This window comes from Pinus tabuliformis, chromosome 2_2, assembly GCF_031772625.1.
Source record: "Pinus tabuliformis cultivar Carrire ecotype Pingquan chromosome 2_2, CPIR1, whole genome shotgun sequence".
Classification (NCBI taxonomy): domain Eukaryota; kingdom Viridiplantae; phylum Streptophyta; class Pinopsida; order Pinales; family Pinaceae; genus Pinus; species Pinus tabuliformis.
The window spans coordinates 545,889,050-545,901,706 of NC_142300.1; positions in this window are offsets into that span (position 1 = coordinate 545,889,050).

Here is a 12,657-nt window from a genome sequence, read left to right on the forward strand (position 1 = left end):
GAACCAGTATATATGTAAGTTTGATGTTATTGTAAAAGGATTTAGACCGCATACTTTTATCGCATATTTCTCAAAGGAAGAGGGTATTTCTCTATGTATTGGTCGATCCCAGAGGTGTGGTGACCTCCGAACCCTTCTTTGCATCTGAACTTGTATTTTTCTGTTAACCTAGTGTTTATGTGTAATTTTGGCTCCACGCAGCATAATCTTTTAAGCTTTTATAATAGTGGTTTGGCCTTGTTTCCAATTAATACCTTGATTAAAGTCTGTTGGAGCATTTTCCTATGTATCGGCATCCCATGTTACTTTTATATGTATTGTTTGGTCCCGCAAGAAAATTTCTGGTTTACACTGAGAAATCGTGAAAAATTAGTCTGAATTGGAAATCTGGACTTGAAATCTTATAGAGTCTGGCTTATACCCATATCGGGTCCGAAAGCGCTATCGCATCGCAGAACTATAGTGGAGAGGAACTGTCCCTTTGAACTGCTGAAATTCGAAGTTGCGACACATTCGGATCCAAAATGTTATAGGAAGGGGCTTAGAATATACTGGGTCCACGAGGCGTTATCGCATCGAAAGTCTTAAGTGGAAGGTGTCTGGCGAGGGAGCCTTAAACCACCGATTGTGATCGCCAATAAGCTACAGTGTTATATTGCATCGGGGAATCACCGATAGTGAAGTGCCAATAGTGTAATTGTGTGTTAACGCAATCCTATGGAGAAACAACATCGATAGTGTAATTCGAAGTGAGATAGTTTTATTCCATTTCTCATGGAATAACCGTCGATAGTGTCTTTTCCTTTGTAATAACACTACGGTAATTAAACCCCACCGATAGTGTATTTCCATGAATAATCGCATTATGGCCATTTGAAGCTGTCGATAGTGTATTTCATGCACTGTTTCGTTAATTCCATTCAAAAGCCCCACCGATAGTGTAATTCATAATTCCTATGGAATTACAGTGCTGATAGTGGAAAAGAGGCTTTATTGTGTAAATTGTTCCTGATAAAAAGGGTTGGGGCGATTAAGGAGAAAAGAGTGGTAATAGTGGAAAAAAGGGAAAGTTCAATTAAACAGTCAGTCTAGAAATATATGACTGATACTTCGATTGATATTGAAGAAGAGATTTAGCCAGAATTAGAAGAAATTGTTTCAGGGTTTGAACGTTTGTCCATATCGCTTGCACCCAGGCCACCATTAGTGGTATCAGAGCTAGGTTTTGACACTGAATTGAATCTCAGAAGCAAGAGAAGGAGACCTAATATGGCTTTTAGAGTTGGAAGAGGACAAGGACGTGGCGGAAGAGGACGGCCAATTGCAAATGCTGAAGTGATGGAAGTTGTGCAACAGATGCAGGCTAGAATGGAAGCATTAACAGCAGGGATAAATATGGATGATGGAGATGTTAGTGAGCCTCAGGTTGAAGCTGAAGGAGAGGAGGAAGCTGTAGCAGTTAATTTTGAGATGAGATTCTTCCAGTCAGTGTTAAGATCCATAGCTAGGCCAAAGATTTAGGTTTCAATATATGAAGGAGGATTGAATCCAGAATAATTGATAGACTGGATTAATGGCATGGAGAAATTATTTGACTATGAAGAAACAGAAGATGAGAAGAAAGTAAAGTTTGATGTTACCAAGCTAAAAGGACATGCAACACTTTGGTGGGATGGAGTGCAGGCAGAAATAAAGAGTCTTGGCAAGCAACCAATCAGAAATTGGAACCGGATGGTAGCAAAGCTAAGAGGTAAGTTTCTACCAAGTAATTATCAGCAAACCTTGTTCAGACAGATGTACTATCTTAGATAGAAGTCTATGACAGTGAGAGAATATACAGAGGAATTTCATAAGGTAAGCATAAGAGCTGGACAAACTTAGGATACAGATGAGAAGGTGGCTAAATAAGTGAATGGTCTTAGGATGGACATTCAAGATGAGATAAGTATACTGTCTCCTAAAACAGTAGAGGAAGCTTATCAGATGATACTGAAAGCTGAAGAAAAACTCATGAGGAAGCGGTATGCTAGAGGGAGAGGTACTTTCCGAGGAAGGGGAAGTCAAGGTGGTAGAGGAAGATCTACAGCACCTAAAGATGGAGCTAGCAGCAACTCAACCCAGCATGCAATCATAGGAGGCGATGTAAGTGGCAGAGGGAGTTTTTTTAGAGGAAGAGAAGTAAGATGTTATAGGTGTAACAAACTGGGACACGGAGCTTTTGAGTGCCCAGAGAATGCAAGAACAAGTCAGAGGAATGCAATTGTTGCTCAAGTTGAGGGAGAAGCAACAACAACAACAATGACAGAAGATTAAAATATACTAGAGAGAGCAGAATATTTGGTAATCAATAAGGTTTTGCTCAAGACAACAAAGGAGATAGTTGAACCATCACAAAGAAAGACTTCGTTCAAAACATTATGTAAGGTTCAAGGGAAATGTTGTCAGATGATCATTGATAGTGGCAACACCGATAATTTGGTCTCTACAAAAGTGGTGGAGAAATTGAAGATGAAGACAATGAAACATCCAACACCTTACAAGGTGTCATGGTTACAAAAGGGACATCAGCTGTTAGTGAATGAACAATGTGAAGTGGAGTTGCAGTTGGGCAAATATAAGGACAAAATTGTATGTGATGTGATGCCAATGGATGTGTGTCACATATTGCTTGGAAGACCTTGGCAATATGACAGAGGAGCTATGCATGATGGGAAAAGAAACACCTACAAGTTTGGTAAAGATGGTATCAATCATACATTGCTGCCTATGGGAGAAGAAGATGCATCAGGAAAGAAGACTGATCCAAAAAATTTGTTATTGGGAGGAAAGGAATACTTGCAGCATATTGAAGAGAATGAAGTAAATTTTGCTGTAATTTGCAAGCCCAAGGTAATAATGACTTCTACTAAAGTTTCTGATTTACCCATTGAAATTCAAGAAATGTTGGACAACTATTGTGATATCATTGTTGATGATTTGCCTAATGAGTTACCACCCATTAGAAGAATCAGCCATCATATAGATTTGGTTCCTAGAGCAAATCTACCTAAAAAAGCAGCTTACAGAATGACTCCCACAAAGAATGAAGAGGTTAGGAAGCAGGTTCAAGAACTGCTTGACAAAGGGATAATCAGAGAAAACTTGAGTCCTTGTGCAGTACCAACAGTGTTGAGTCCAAAGAAAGATGGAGGCTGGAGAATGTGTACTGATTCAAGAGCCATCAATAAAATCACAATTAGGTACAGATTTCCTTTACCTAGAATTGAATATTTAATGGATTTCTTGAGTGGAGCAAAGTATTTTACAAAACTAGATCTTAAAAGTGGGTATCATCAGATAAGGATAAGAGAAGGGAATGAGTGGAAAACTGCCTTTAATACAAATGAGGGATTGTATGAATGGAGAGTAATGCCTTTTGGGTTGTCAAATGCACCAAGTACGTTTATGAGACTCATGAATGAACTTCTTAAAGAGTTTACTGGTAAATTTGTAATAGTATATCTGGACGATATGTCAGTTTACAGCAAGTCTAAGGAGGAGTGCATAAGACATCTGAATTATGTCTTACAAAGGTTACAACAAGAGAAATTATTGCTGAATTTGAAGAAGTGTTCATTCATGAAAGAAGATTTAGTGTATTTGGGTTTTTTTATTTTTGTTGAAGGGCTGAAGATGGATCCAGAGAAGATCAAGCCAATCATGGAGTGGCCTTCACCTAAAAGTGTTTTTGAGGTAAGAAGTTTCCATGGTATTGCTAGTTTTTATAGGAAATTCATAAAGAATTTTAGTAAGATAAATGCTCCTATTATTGAGACCATAAAGAAGAATAAACATCCATTTAGATGGACTGCTAAAGCATAAAATAATTTTCAGCTATTGAAGAATTAAATCACTAAAAAACCTATTTTGGTTCTACCTGATTTTAGTAAGCCTTTCCAAGTGAAGTGTGATGCCAGCGGAGAAGCTATTGGAGGTGTTTTAAGTCAACAAGACATACCTATAGCTTATTTTAGTGAAAAGCTAAATGATTCAAAGAAGAAGTATTCTTCTTATGACAAAGAGTTCTATGCAGTTGTGCAGTCATTGAAGAAGTGGAGACATTATCTGATGTTGGAGGTGTTTTAAGTCAACAAGACATACCTATAGCTTATTTTAGTGAAAAGCTAAATGATTCAAAGAAGAAGTATTCTTCTTATGACAAAGAGTTCTATGCAGTTGTGCAGTCATTGAAGAAGTGGAGACATTATCTGATGTCAAAAGAGTTCATACTTTATTCAGATAACCATGCACTACAATATATTATGCAGCAACCAAAGCTTACCAAAAAGATGCTAAATGGGTAGAGTATCTTCAAGGTTTCCATTTTGTCTTGAAGCACATAAATGGCCAATCAAATAAAGTTGGAGATGCCTTAAGTAGGAGAAATGTATTACTTCAAGAGATTCAAATTCAAGTGTTAGGTTTTGATTTTCTTAAAGAATTATATGAAACAGATTCAGATTTTAAAGAGGCATTTAAAGCTTGTAAGAATCCTGTTTGGATAGGAGTAAATGGTTGGATTATTTCTTACAAGATGGACTGTTGTTTAAAAGGAATCAGATGTGCATACCAAACTGTTCTATGAGGGAGAACTTAATCAAAGAGAAACATAGTGATGGACTTGCAGGACATTTTGGTATAGAGAAGACTTATGAATAATTGAACAGATTTTATTTCTAGCCAAAAATGAGATCTGAAGAGGAAAAGTATGTGAAAACTTGTAAAATCTATCAATATGCGAAGGGAAGAAGCCAAAACACAGGTTTGTATGTACCATTACCAATTCCAGATAGGCCTTGGGATATGGTAAGTATGGATTTTTTTTTTGGGCTTACCAAATATTCAAAGAGGGAATGATTCAATTTTTGTTGTAGTGGACAGATTTTTAAAAATGGCACATTTTATTCCATGTTATAAAACTAGTGATGCTACTCACATTGCTAATTTGTTTTTCAAGGAGATTGTAAGATTGCATGGGTTGCCTAAGAGTATTGTCTCAGACATGGATTCCAAATTTTTTGGACATTTCTGGAGGACACTATGGAAGAAGTTGGGAACTAAACTGAGTTTTAGTTATGTCTATCATCCACATACTGATGGATAGACTAAAGTTGTGAACAGGAGTTTGGGTAATCTTTTAAGGAGTCTTACTGCAGAAAATCCAAAGCACTGGGATCAAGTGTTGGCACAAGATGAATATGCATATAATGACTCACCTAACAGGAGTACAAGGCAGAGTCCATTCCATATTATTTATGGAATGCATCCAAGAGGAGTATCTAAGTTAAGAAACTTGGGAAAATATGAGATGAGAAGTGTAGAGGGAGAATATTTTGCTTCAGAAATGCAAGCAATACATGAACAAGTGAAACAACAACTGCAGGGTAGCAACATCAAGTATAAAACCAGAGCAGACATGAAAAGAAGAGAGGTGAACTTTGAAGTTGGAGATTTGGTTTTAGCACACCTCAGAAAGGAAATATTTCCAAAGAGGGAGTATAACAAATTGAAGTTCAAGAAAATTGGACCATGCAGAGTATTAAGGAAATTTTCTGCAAATGCATATGAAATTGAATTACCCCCTGATGTTGGAATATCTCCAATTTTCAATGTTTCTAACCTGTACAAGTATGAAGGTGAAACTGTAGATGATACAAAAGAAGATCAGGAGACACAATTAATTGACTGGGTAAAAAAATTACCTACAGCAAAAGCATTACAGCTAGAAAGGATTTTGGACAAGAAAGTGTTCAAGAAAACCAAAGGACAGGAGTACTTTCAGTATTTGGTCAAATTGAAGGATCAACCAACTGCTAAAGCTACTTGGGTAACAAAAAGCATGCTATAGAAGTTGGGCAACTCTGTAGAAGAGCTCATGGATAGGAGCCCATGAAGAATTTTGTCCTCAGGAGTCTGATGCAGGAGCATGAGACTTGGAGGGAAAAATCTTCAAACTTATTCAAAAAATCCAAAAAAATCTACAAGCAAAGGAGTGGGATCCTTTAGCCATCAATTTCCATGTTTTTCTAGTTTAGCATAGAGATAGAATCTAGGAATAAATCATGATGTAATAAATGTTAAATAGTTAAGCCATAGTGGAGGTTCTCGAGGAGAATACCTCACTGAACAGATAGGATTAGTTAAGCATAGTGGAGGTTCTCGAGGAGGATATTTTTCAGAATTGATAGTTGCAATAAATTAAGCCTCTATTTTAGGATCTAGTTGTTAACACGAACCAATATATATGTAAGTTTGATGTTATTGTAAAAGGATTTGGACCACATGCTTTTATCATATATTTCTCAAAGGAAGAGGGTATTTATCTATGTATTGGTCAATCCCGGAGGTGTGGTGACCTCCAAACCCTTTTGTGCATCTAAACTTGTATTTTTCTGTTAAATTGGTGTTTATGCATAATTTTGGCTCCACGCAGCGTAATCTGTTAAGCTTTTATAATAGTGGTTTGGCCTTGTTTCCAATTAATACCTTGATTAAAGTCTGTTGGAGTGTTTTCCAATGTATCAGCATCCCCCGTTACCTTTATATGCATTTTTTGGTCCCGCAGGAAAATTTCTTGTTTACACTAAGAAATCGTGAAAACTTAGTCTGAATTGGAAATCCAGACTTGAAATCTTATAGAGTCTGTCTTATACCTATATCGGGTCCGAAAGTGCTATCGCATCGCAGAACTACAGTGGAGAGGAACTGTCCCTTTGAACTGCTGAAATTCGATGTTGCGACACATTCGGATCCGAAATGTTATAGGAAATGGTTTATAATATATCAGGTCCACAAGTCGTTATCGCATCGCAAGTCTTAAGTGGAAGGAGTCTGGCAAGGGAGCGTTGAACTACCGATTGTGATCGCCGATAAGCTACAGTGTTATATCGCATCGGGGAATCACCGATAGCGAAGTGCCGATAGTGTAATTGCGTGTTAACGCAATCCTATGGAAAAAAAACATTAATAGTGTTAATTCAAAGTGTGATAGTGTTATTCCATTTCTCATGGAATAATCATCGATAGTGTATTTTCCTGTGTAATAACACTATGGCAATTAAACCCTGCCGATAGTGTATTTCCATGAATAATCGTATTATGGCCATTTGAAGCCGCCGATAATGTATTTCATGCACTATTACGTTAATTCCATTCAAAAGCCCCGCCAATAGTGTAATTCGTAATTCCTATGGAATTACAGTTCCGATAGTGGAAAAGAGGCTCTGTTGTGTGAATTGTTCCCAATAACAAGGGTTGGGGTGATTAAGGAGAAAAGAGTGGTGATAGTGACAAAAAGGGAAAGTTTAATTAAACAGTCAGTCTAGAAATAGATGATTGATACTCTGGTTGAGATTGAAGAAGAGATTCAACCAGAATTAGAAGAAATTGTTTCAGGGTTTGAACGTTTGTCCATATCGCCTGCACCCAGGCCACCAGACTGCAACAACCATGGGGACTCCCCTTGAGCTTGCCACATCAAGAACATCAGTTCTATCTTAGTTACCATCACAACTAGGCTAGTGGACATCAAAGCCAACATTTATTGCCACAAACATCCATGCTAGTTTGGTTGACATCAAAGCCAACATTTATTGTGACAAACATCCATGCTAGTCTGTTTGACATCAATGCCAAAACTCTTGTTGTCATTAGCAATTAGAAACCACTAGTTGTCCAACACATCTCCTAGCAGGAAATTTGACATGAATTCCAACGCACTTGCTACCAGTAGCCATCTAGGCAATGCCAGTTGTCCAACAAAGGTAAGCACATTGTGTATACAAAATTATTTGGCTCTATAATGTAATGTAGTGAACCACGAAGTTTGATATTTTCGTTGACCTTGACTTGTCATCCATTTGAGGGTGGGACATAATATTTTAGACTAAAAGTTTAAAATGCTATTCCTGAATGTTGAGCCTTTATTTTCTCTTATTTATTTATTTTTAATTTTTTTGTATTACAGATATTTTATGTTAAACTGATAGAAAAATGGAATGTTAAATTTGTAGTGGACAAGATTTTTTTTTTTTTTTGATGAAATCTTATGAGCTACTTTTCCTTAAATTTGAATTTAAAAATTACAAGCTTTGTATGGAAAAAATTGGAATTGGAAATCCATTTTCTAAAATTGGGGATCAAAGAATTAAGTGTTAATATTTACTGAGAAAATTTTCAAATTAGGGATAAGGAGTCTATGTGCTCAGAAAAAATTGGAAAAATCCAATTTCATGTCTAAGCCTTTTTTGGCAATGTAGAAATAATATGATATCTAACTCCTTTTCGAAACCTAGTGATATTATATAATTTATGAATGTATACATTATATTATAAATTATAGTTGAATTGTGGGTTCATGTTATTTATAATTTGTTATCATATTGTTGTTTCATATTGTTTTATTATGGATTTTTGAATGTATAAATAATTTTTAATATGGATTTTTGAATGTATAAATACTTTCTATTAGAATTTTTATTATAGGTGTGGTAGCTACATAAGTCTATTCTACGTGTTCCTCCTCCTCGTGCATACATCCCCACTTCGAACAAACAAATTCAAATGTCTTTTCGAAAGTTCTATAAGGCGCAATATCACCACTATTTTTCAAGTGACACAATGAATAGATGACAATGTTGTTCTTTACACTGTGGAAGGTGATGAATGTTAATTATGAAATTCCACTATAATGTTCAAATAAATATATAATAATTATGATATATAAATAAATTGTGCTAAATAATAAAAATAATAACAATGAAATCAAATTTTATTCTTTTATAAAGGAAAAAGGGATGGAATTTATAATGAGATAAAAAGTTAAAATGAATAAGTTAATGTTTAAAATGAAATAAGAGGTATTCTAGCCATATTGCCTAGTGATATTTGTTCACTTTATAAGGATGAAAAATTCTTTGTCATTATTGTTGGTACTTTTCCTTGTTATATCCCTAATATAGATGTACAAAGTTTGATATTTTCGTTGATCTTGAATTTTCATCCATTTCAGGGTGGGATACATTATTTTAGACTACGATTTTTTAATGTTATTCTTGAATGTTGCAACTTTATTTTCCTTTATTTGTTTATTTTTTAATCTTTTTGTTTCATTGATAATTTAAGTTAACCTCAGATAAAAATGGAAAGTTAATATTATAGCGGACACATTTTTTATTTTTTCATTGAAATCTCATACGCTATTTTTCCTTAAAATAGAATTTAGAAATTTCATGTTTTGTATGGAAAAAAATTGCATTTGTGAATCCAATTTTTGAAATTGGGGATCAAAGAATCAAAATGCCATTTTTTATTTTTTTCAAATTGAGGATAAGTAGTCTATATGAACAACAAAAATTGTAAAAAGCAAATTTCTTATCTAACTCTTTTTTCGCAATCCAGAAAAATGATATCTAACTCTTTTTGTGAACCCTCAAATATTATATAATTTATGGATGTATATTTTATATTATAATTTTTAGTGAAATTGTGGTTTCATATGGTTTATAATTTTTTATGATATTGTGGTTTCATGTTGTTTTGTTATGGATTTTTGAATGTATAAATAGTTTCTATTATGGATTTTTACATGTGTAATTTATTTTTTCTATGGACTTTTGGATATATAGATAGATTTAAAGTTTAATGAAATTTCCAATGTATAAATACTTTTTTTGGATTTTTGAATGTATAAATTTTTAATGATTTTTAAATGTATAAATAGTTTTTATAATAGTTTTTACTATAGGTCTGGAAGTTTGTTCTACATGTTCCTCCTTCCTCACATTACCCCACCTCCACACACAGATGAAAAATGGTTGTGAACGGAAAAGGGACGATTTGAATGTCCCATCAGAAGCTCTTTCAAATGGAAGATCACCATTGCTTTTCAAGCCACCTGATGAACACATGGTGTTTTCTTATTAATACCATGGAAGGTGATGAATCTTGGTTGTGAAATGCTACTCTAATGTTGAAATAAATAATAAGTATTATGATATATATATATATATATATATATATATATATATATATATATATATATATATATATATATATATATATATATATATATATATAGTAATGATGATGAAATAAAAATTATTTTTTTATAATTAATCTTTGACAAATAGCACATGAGCATATGGATTTTTTTAAATGAAAGGAAAAAGGGATGGACCTTATAATGTAAGATAAATTCGATAAAAATATAGATGGACTCTATATACAAAGTTCTTTGGCTCCTTAAGTGAAGAAAAAAATTTCATACTTTGGTTGATCTTGATTTATCGTCCATTTCAGAGTGAGACACATTATCTTAGACTACAAATTTAAAATATTATTCTTGAATGTTATACCTTTATTTTATTATTATTATTATTATTTTAACTTACCTGTTATGAGAAGGTTTCACATGAGATGGTGTGTATTTGAATGATAAAAATCATTTGATTGTTTGAGTTCTTAGTGACTTGGAGTAAAGTGTTGGAGAGGTGAAAAAAATGAGGACATTGTTGGAAATATGTTGTCATTGATGTCAATAGACAACAACAGGTCGCACAAATGTCAAAAATATGTCTAATGGAGTTACAGGTTCTAGGCAGAGAAGAAGGTTCAAGATGAAGAATGATGCAGAGAATTTGAAACCATTTTTTAGGCAATAGATGAGCTCAAAGGCCACATGTGAAGTGCTCTAAAAAAGCTTCCAATGGTACATAGAAGTCTGCAAATGGTTACCTAAATCAAGAGATAGAGGCAGTCAAAGTTGAGCCAACAAAATTCAAAATCCACAAACCTCAAAAGGCCTAAAACCCTAGAAGGTCAGAATCTTGAAACTATTTATAAAATGAATTCCTAAAAGCTCTAGGAACTAGGGCATCCGGGTTCCAGCTCAGTAGTGTGTAAGTGTTAGGCGAGGCATACCCAAAAGGTGAAAGATCCAATACTTGAAGGATTCGGGTGGAGGGGGCCAAAAAGGAAACACTATTATTGACGAAGAGGAACGGCTAAGTGGCGCTAGGCCTACCCCAGAATATTTGAAGCCTAGAAGACCAGAACAACAATAAGATAGAGTAGTAAGCCTAGAAGCCCTGAACCCTATAAGAATTTATTAATTCATAAGGGGAGACGAAGTAGAGAGATAATAGGGGATGTCAACTAACCAAACCTGTAACAATTATTTTGCCAACACATAGCGGAGAAGTATTATACGGTGATCCATGCTCAGAAACCCAAAATCTTGTAACTTTTTAGAATTGGAATTACTAAAAAACGTTGGGATTGAGGGCTACAAGCATCAAAATAGGAAACATGCAAAGTTACCCATAGAACCATTTACAAAGGAAATTTCCTGCAAAACCAAGGATCAAGGGACCCTTTCTCTCTCCTCCGACAAGACATGTGGCAACATGTTAATGGTAATAAGTGACGTTAGCAACCACCCATTTGGTGGTGGATAAGTTACAAGTAGTTTTGGTTTTTTTGGGTACCCAAAAGGCCCATATATGAGTGACACATGGACCAATCACAAGTCAACACATGGCATGGATGAAATTAGCAGGACGTCACCCTAACAACATATCCCGAAGGGTCAGAACCCCACAAGTGCATGACATTCAATCAGAATCAATGGCACAAATCAAATCTCGACTAATCTAGTGGTGAGAGACAACATGAAGGTTGTCGAACATTAATAAACAAGGTCCTGGAAGGGGGTTTCACAAAATGTGATCTATGGTTCATAGTTATTCCGGGAGTAGTCTCCTTGATTTCAGAAACCACTAAGGGTGGTTTTGAGAGTGGTGGAAACCATAAGCGGTTTTCCCAAAGGCGTGGGACAGGTCAGCATGGACACTTATGAAGTGGAAGCCAATCGAAGAAGACTTAGGAAAGCACAAGTCACGGTGGAGGAGTAAAGGTGGGCCATGCCTAGAAGCCCGGATCTCATAACTTCCTAAGAATTAAATTTAGAAAAGTGTTAGGATTCGGGTCTTTGAGCATTAATGCCAACATCCAATTTGTGCATAGAATGAAGATCAAGGGCACAAAGCCATTAACATAGGAAATAATCCCCTGAGATGCCTTAAACATGCTTAGCGCCTAATGGGTCTAGCCAATGGTCATGAGACTCGGTCCTATGGTAGGAAAACCAACAAGCGCCATAGAAAAAGGAGCTAAGGCCAATTCAATGAATTTGGCAACATTTGATTTTATAAAAAGAAAAGGCCCATGGAGGTGTGTTTGGTAGCACAACTATTTTTAGTAGTAGAAGCATGTTAAAAGGCCTTGAGGCGTTGCATGGTTCCATGAGTTGGAAACATTATTTGTTAGGAATGACTTGGAGTGCCAAGATAAGAAAAAACATTTAAGATGTAGATCTATAGTCTTTATTTTAACAAGATTACCTATTAAGAGGCAGTTTTGGTCACCCACCTGTTAAGAGGAATTTTTTCGAAGTTTTTGCCAGATTTGGAGAATCAATAACTTTAGTAAACCTCGGGTAAATTCTCTTAAAAAATACAATGATAAAATAATAGGAAAACCACAGTTTCACTCAGATATTGAGCTTGGAACTACAGATCAGAGATTGAAAACTTGATTAACACAGTGAGAGGACTAACT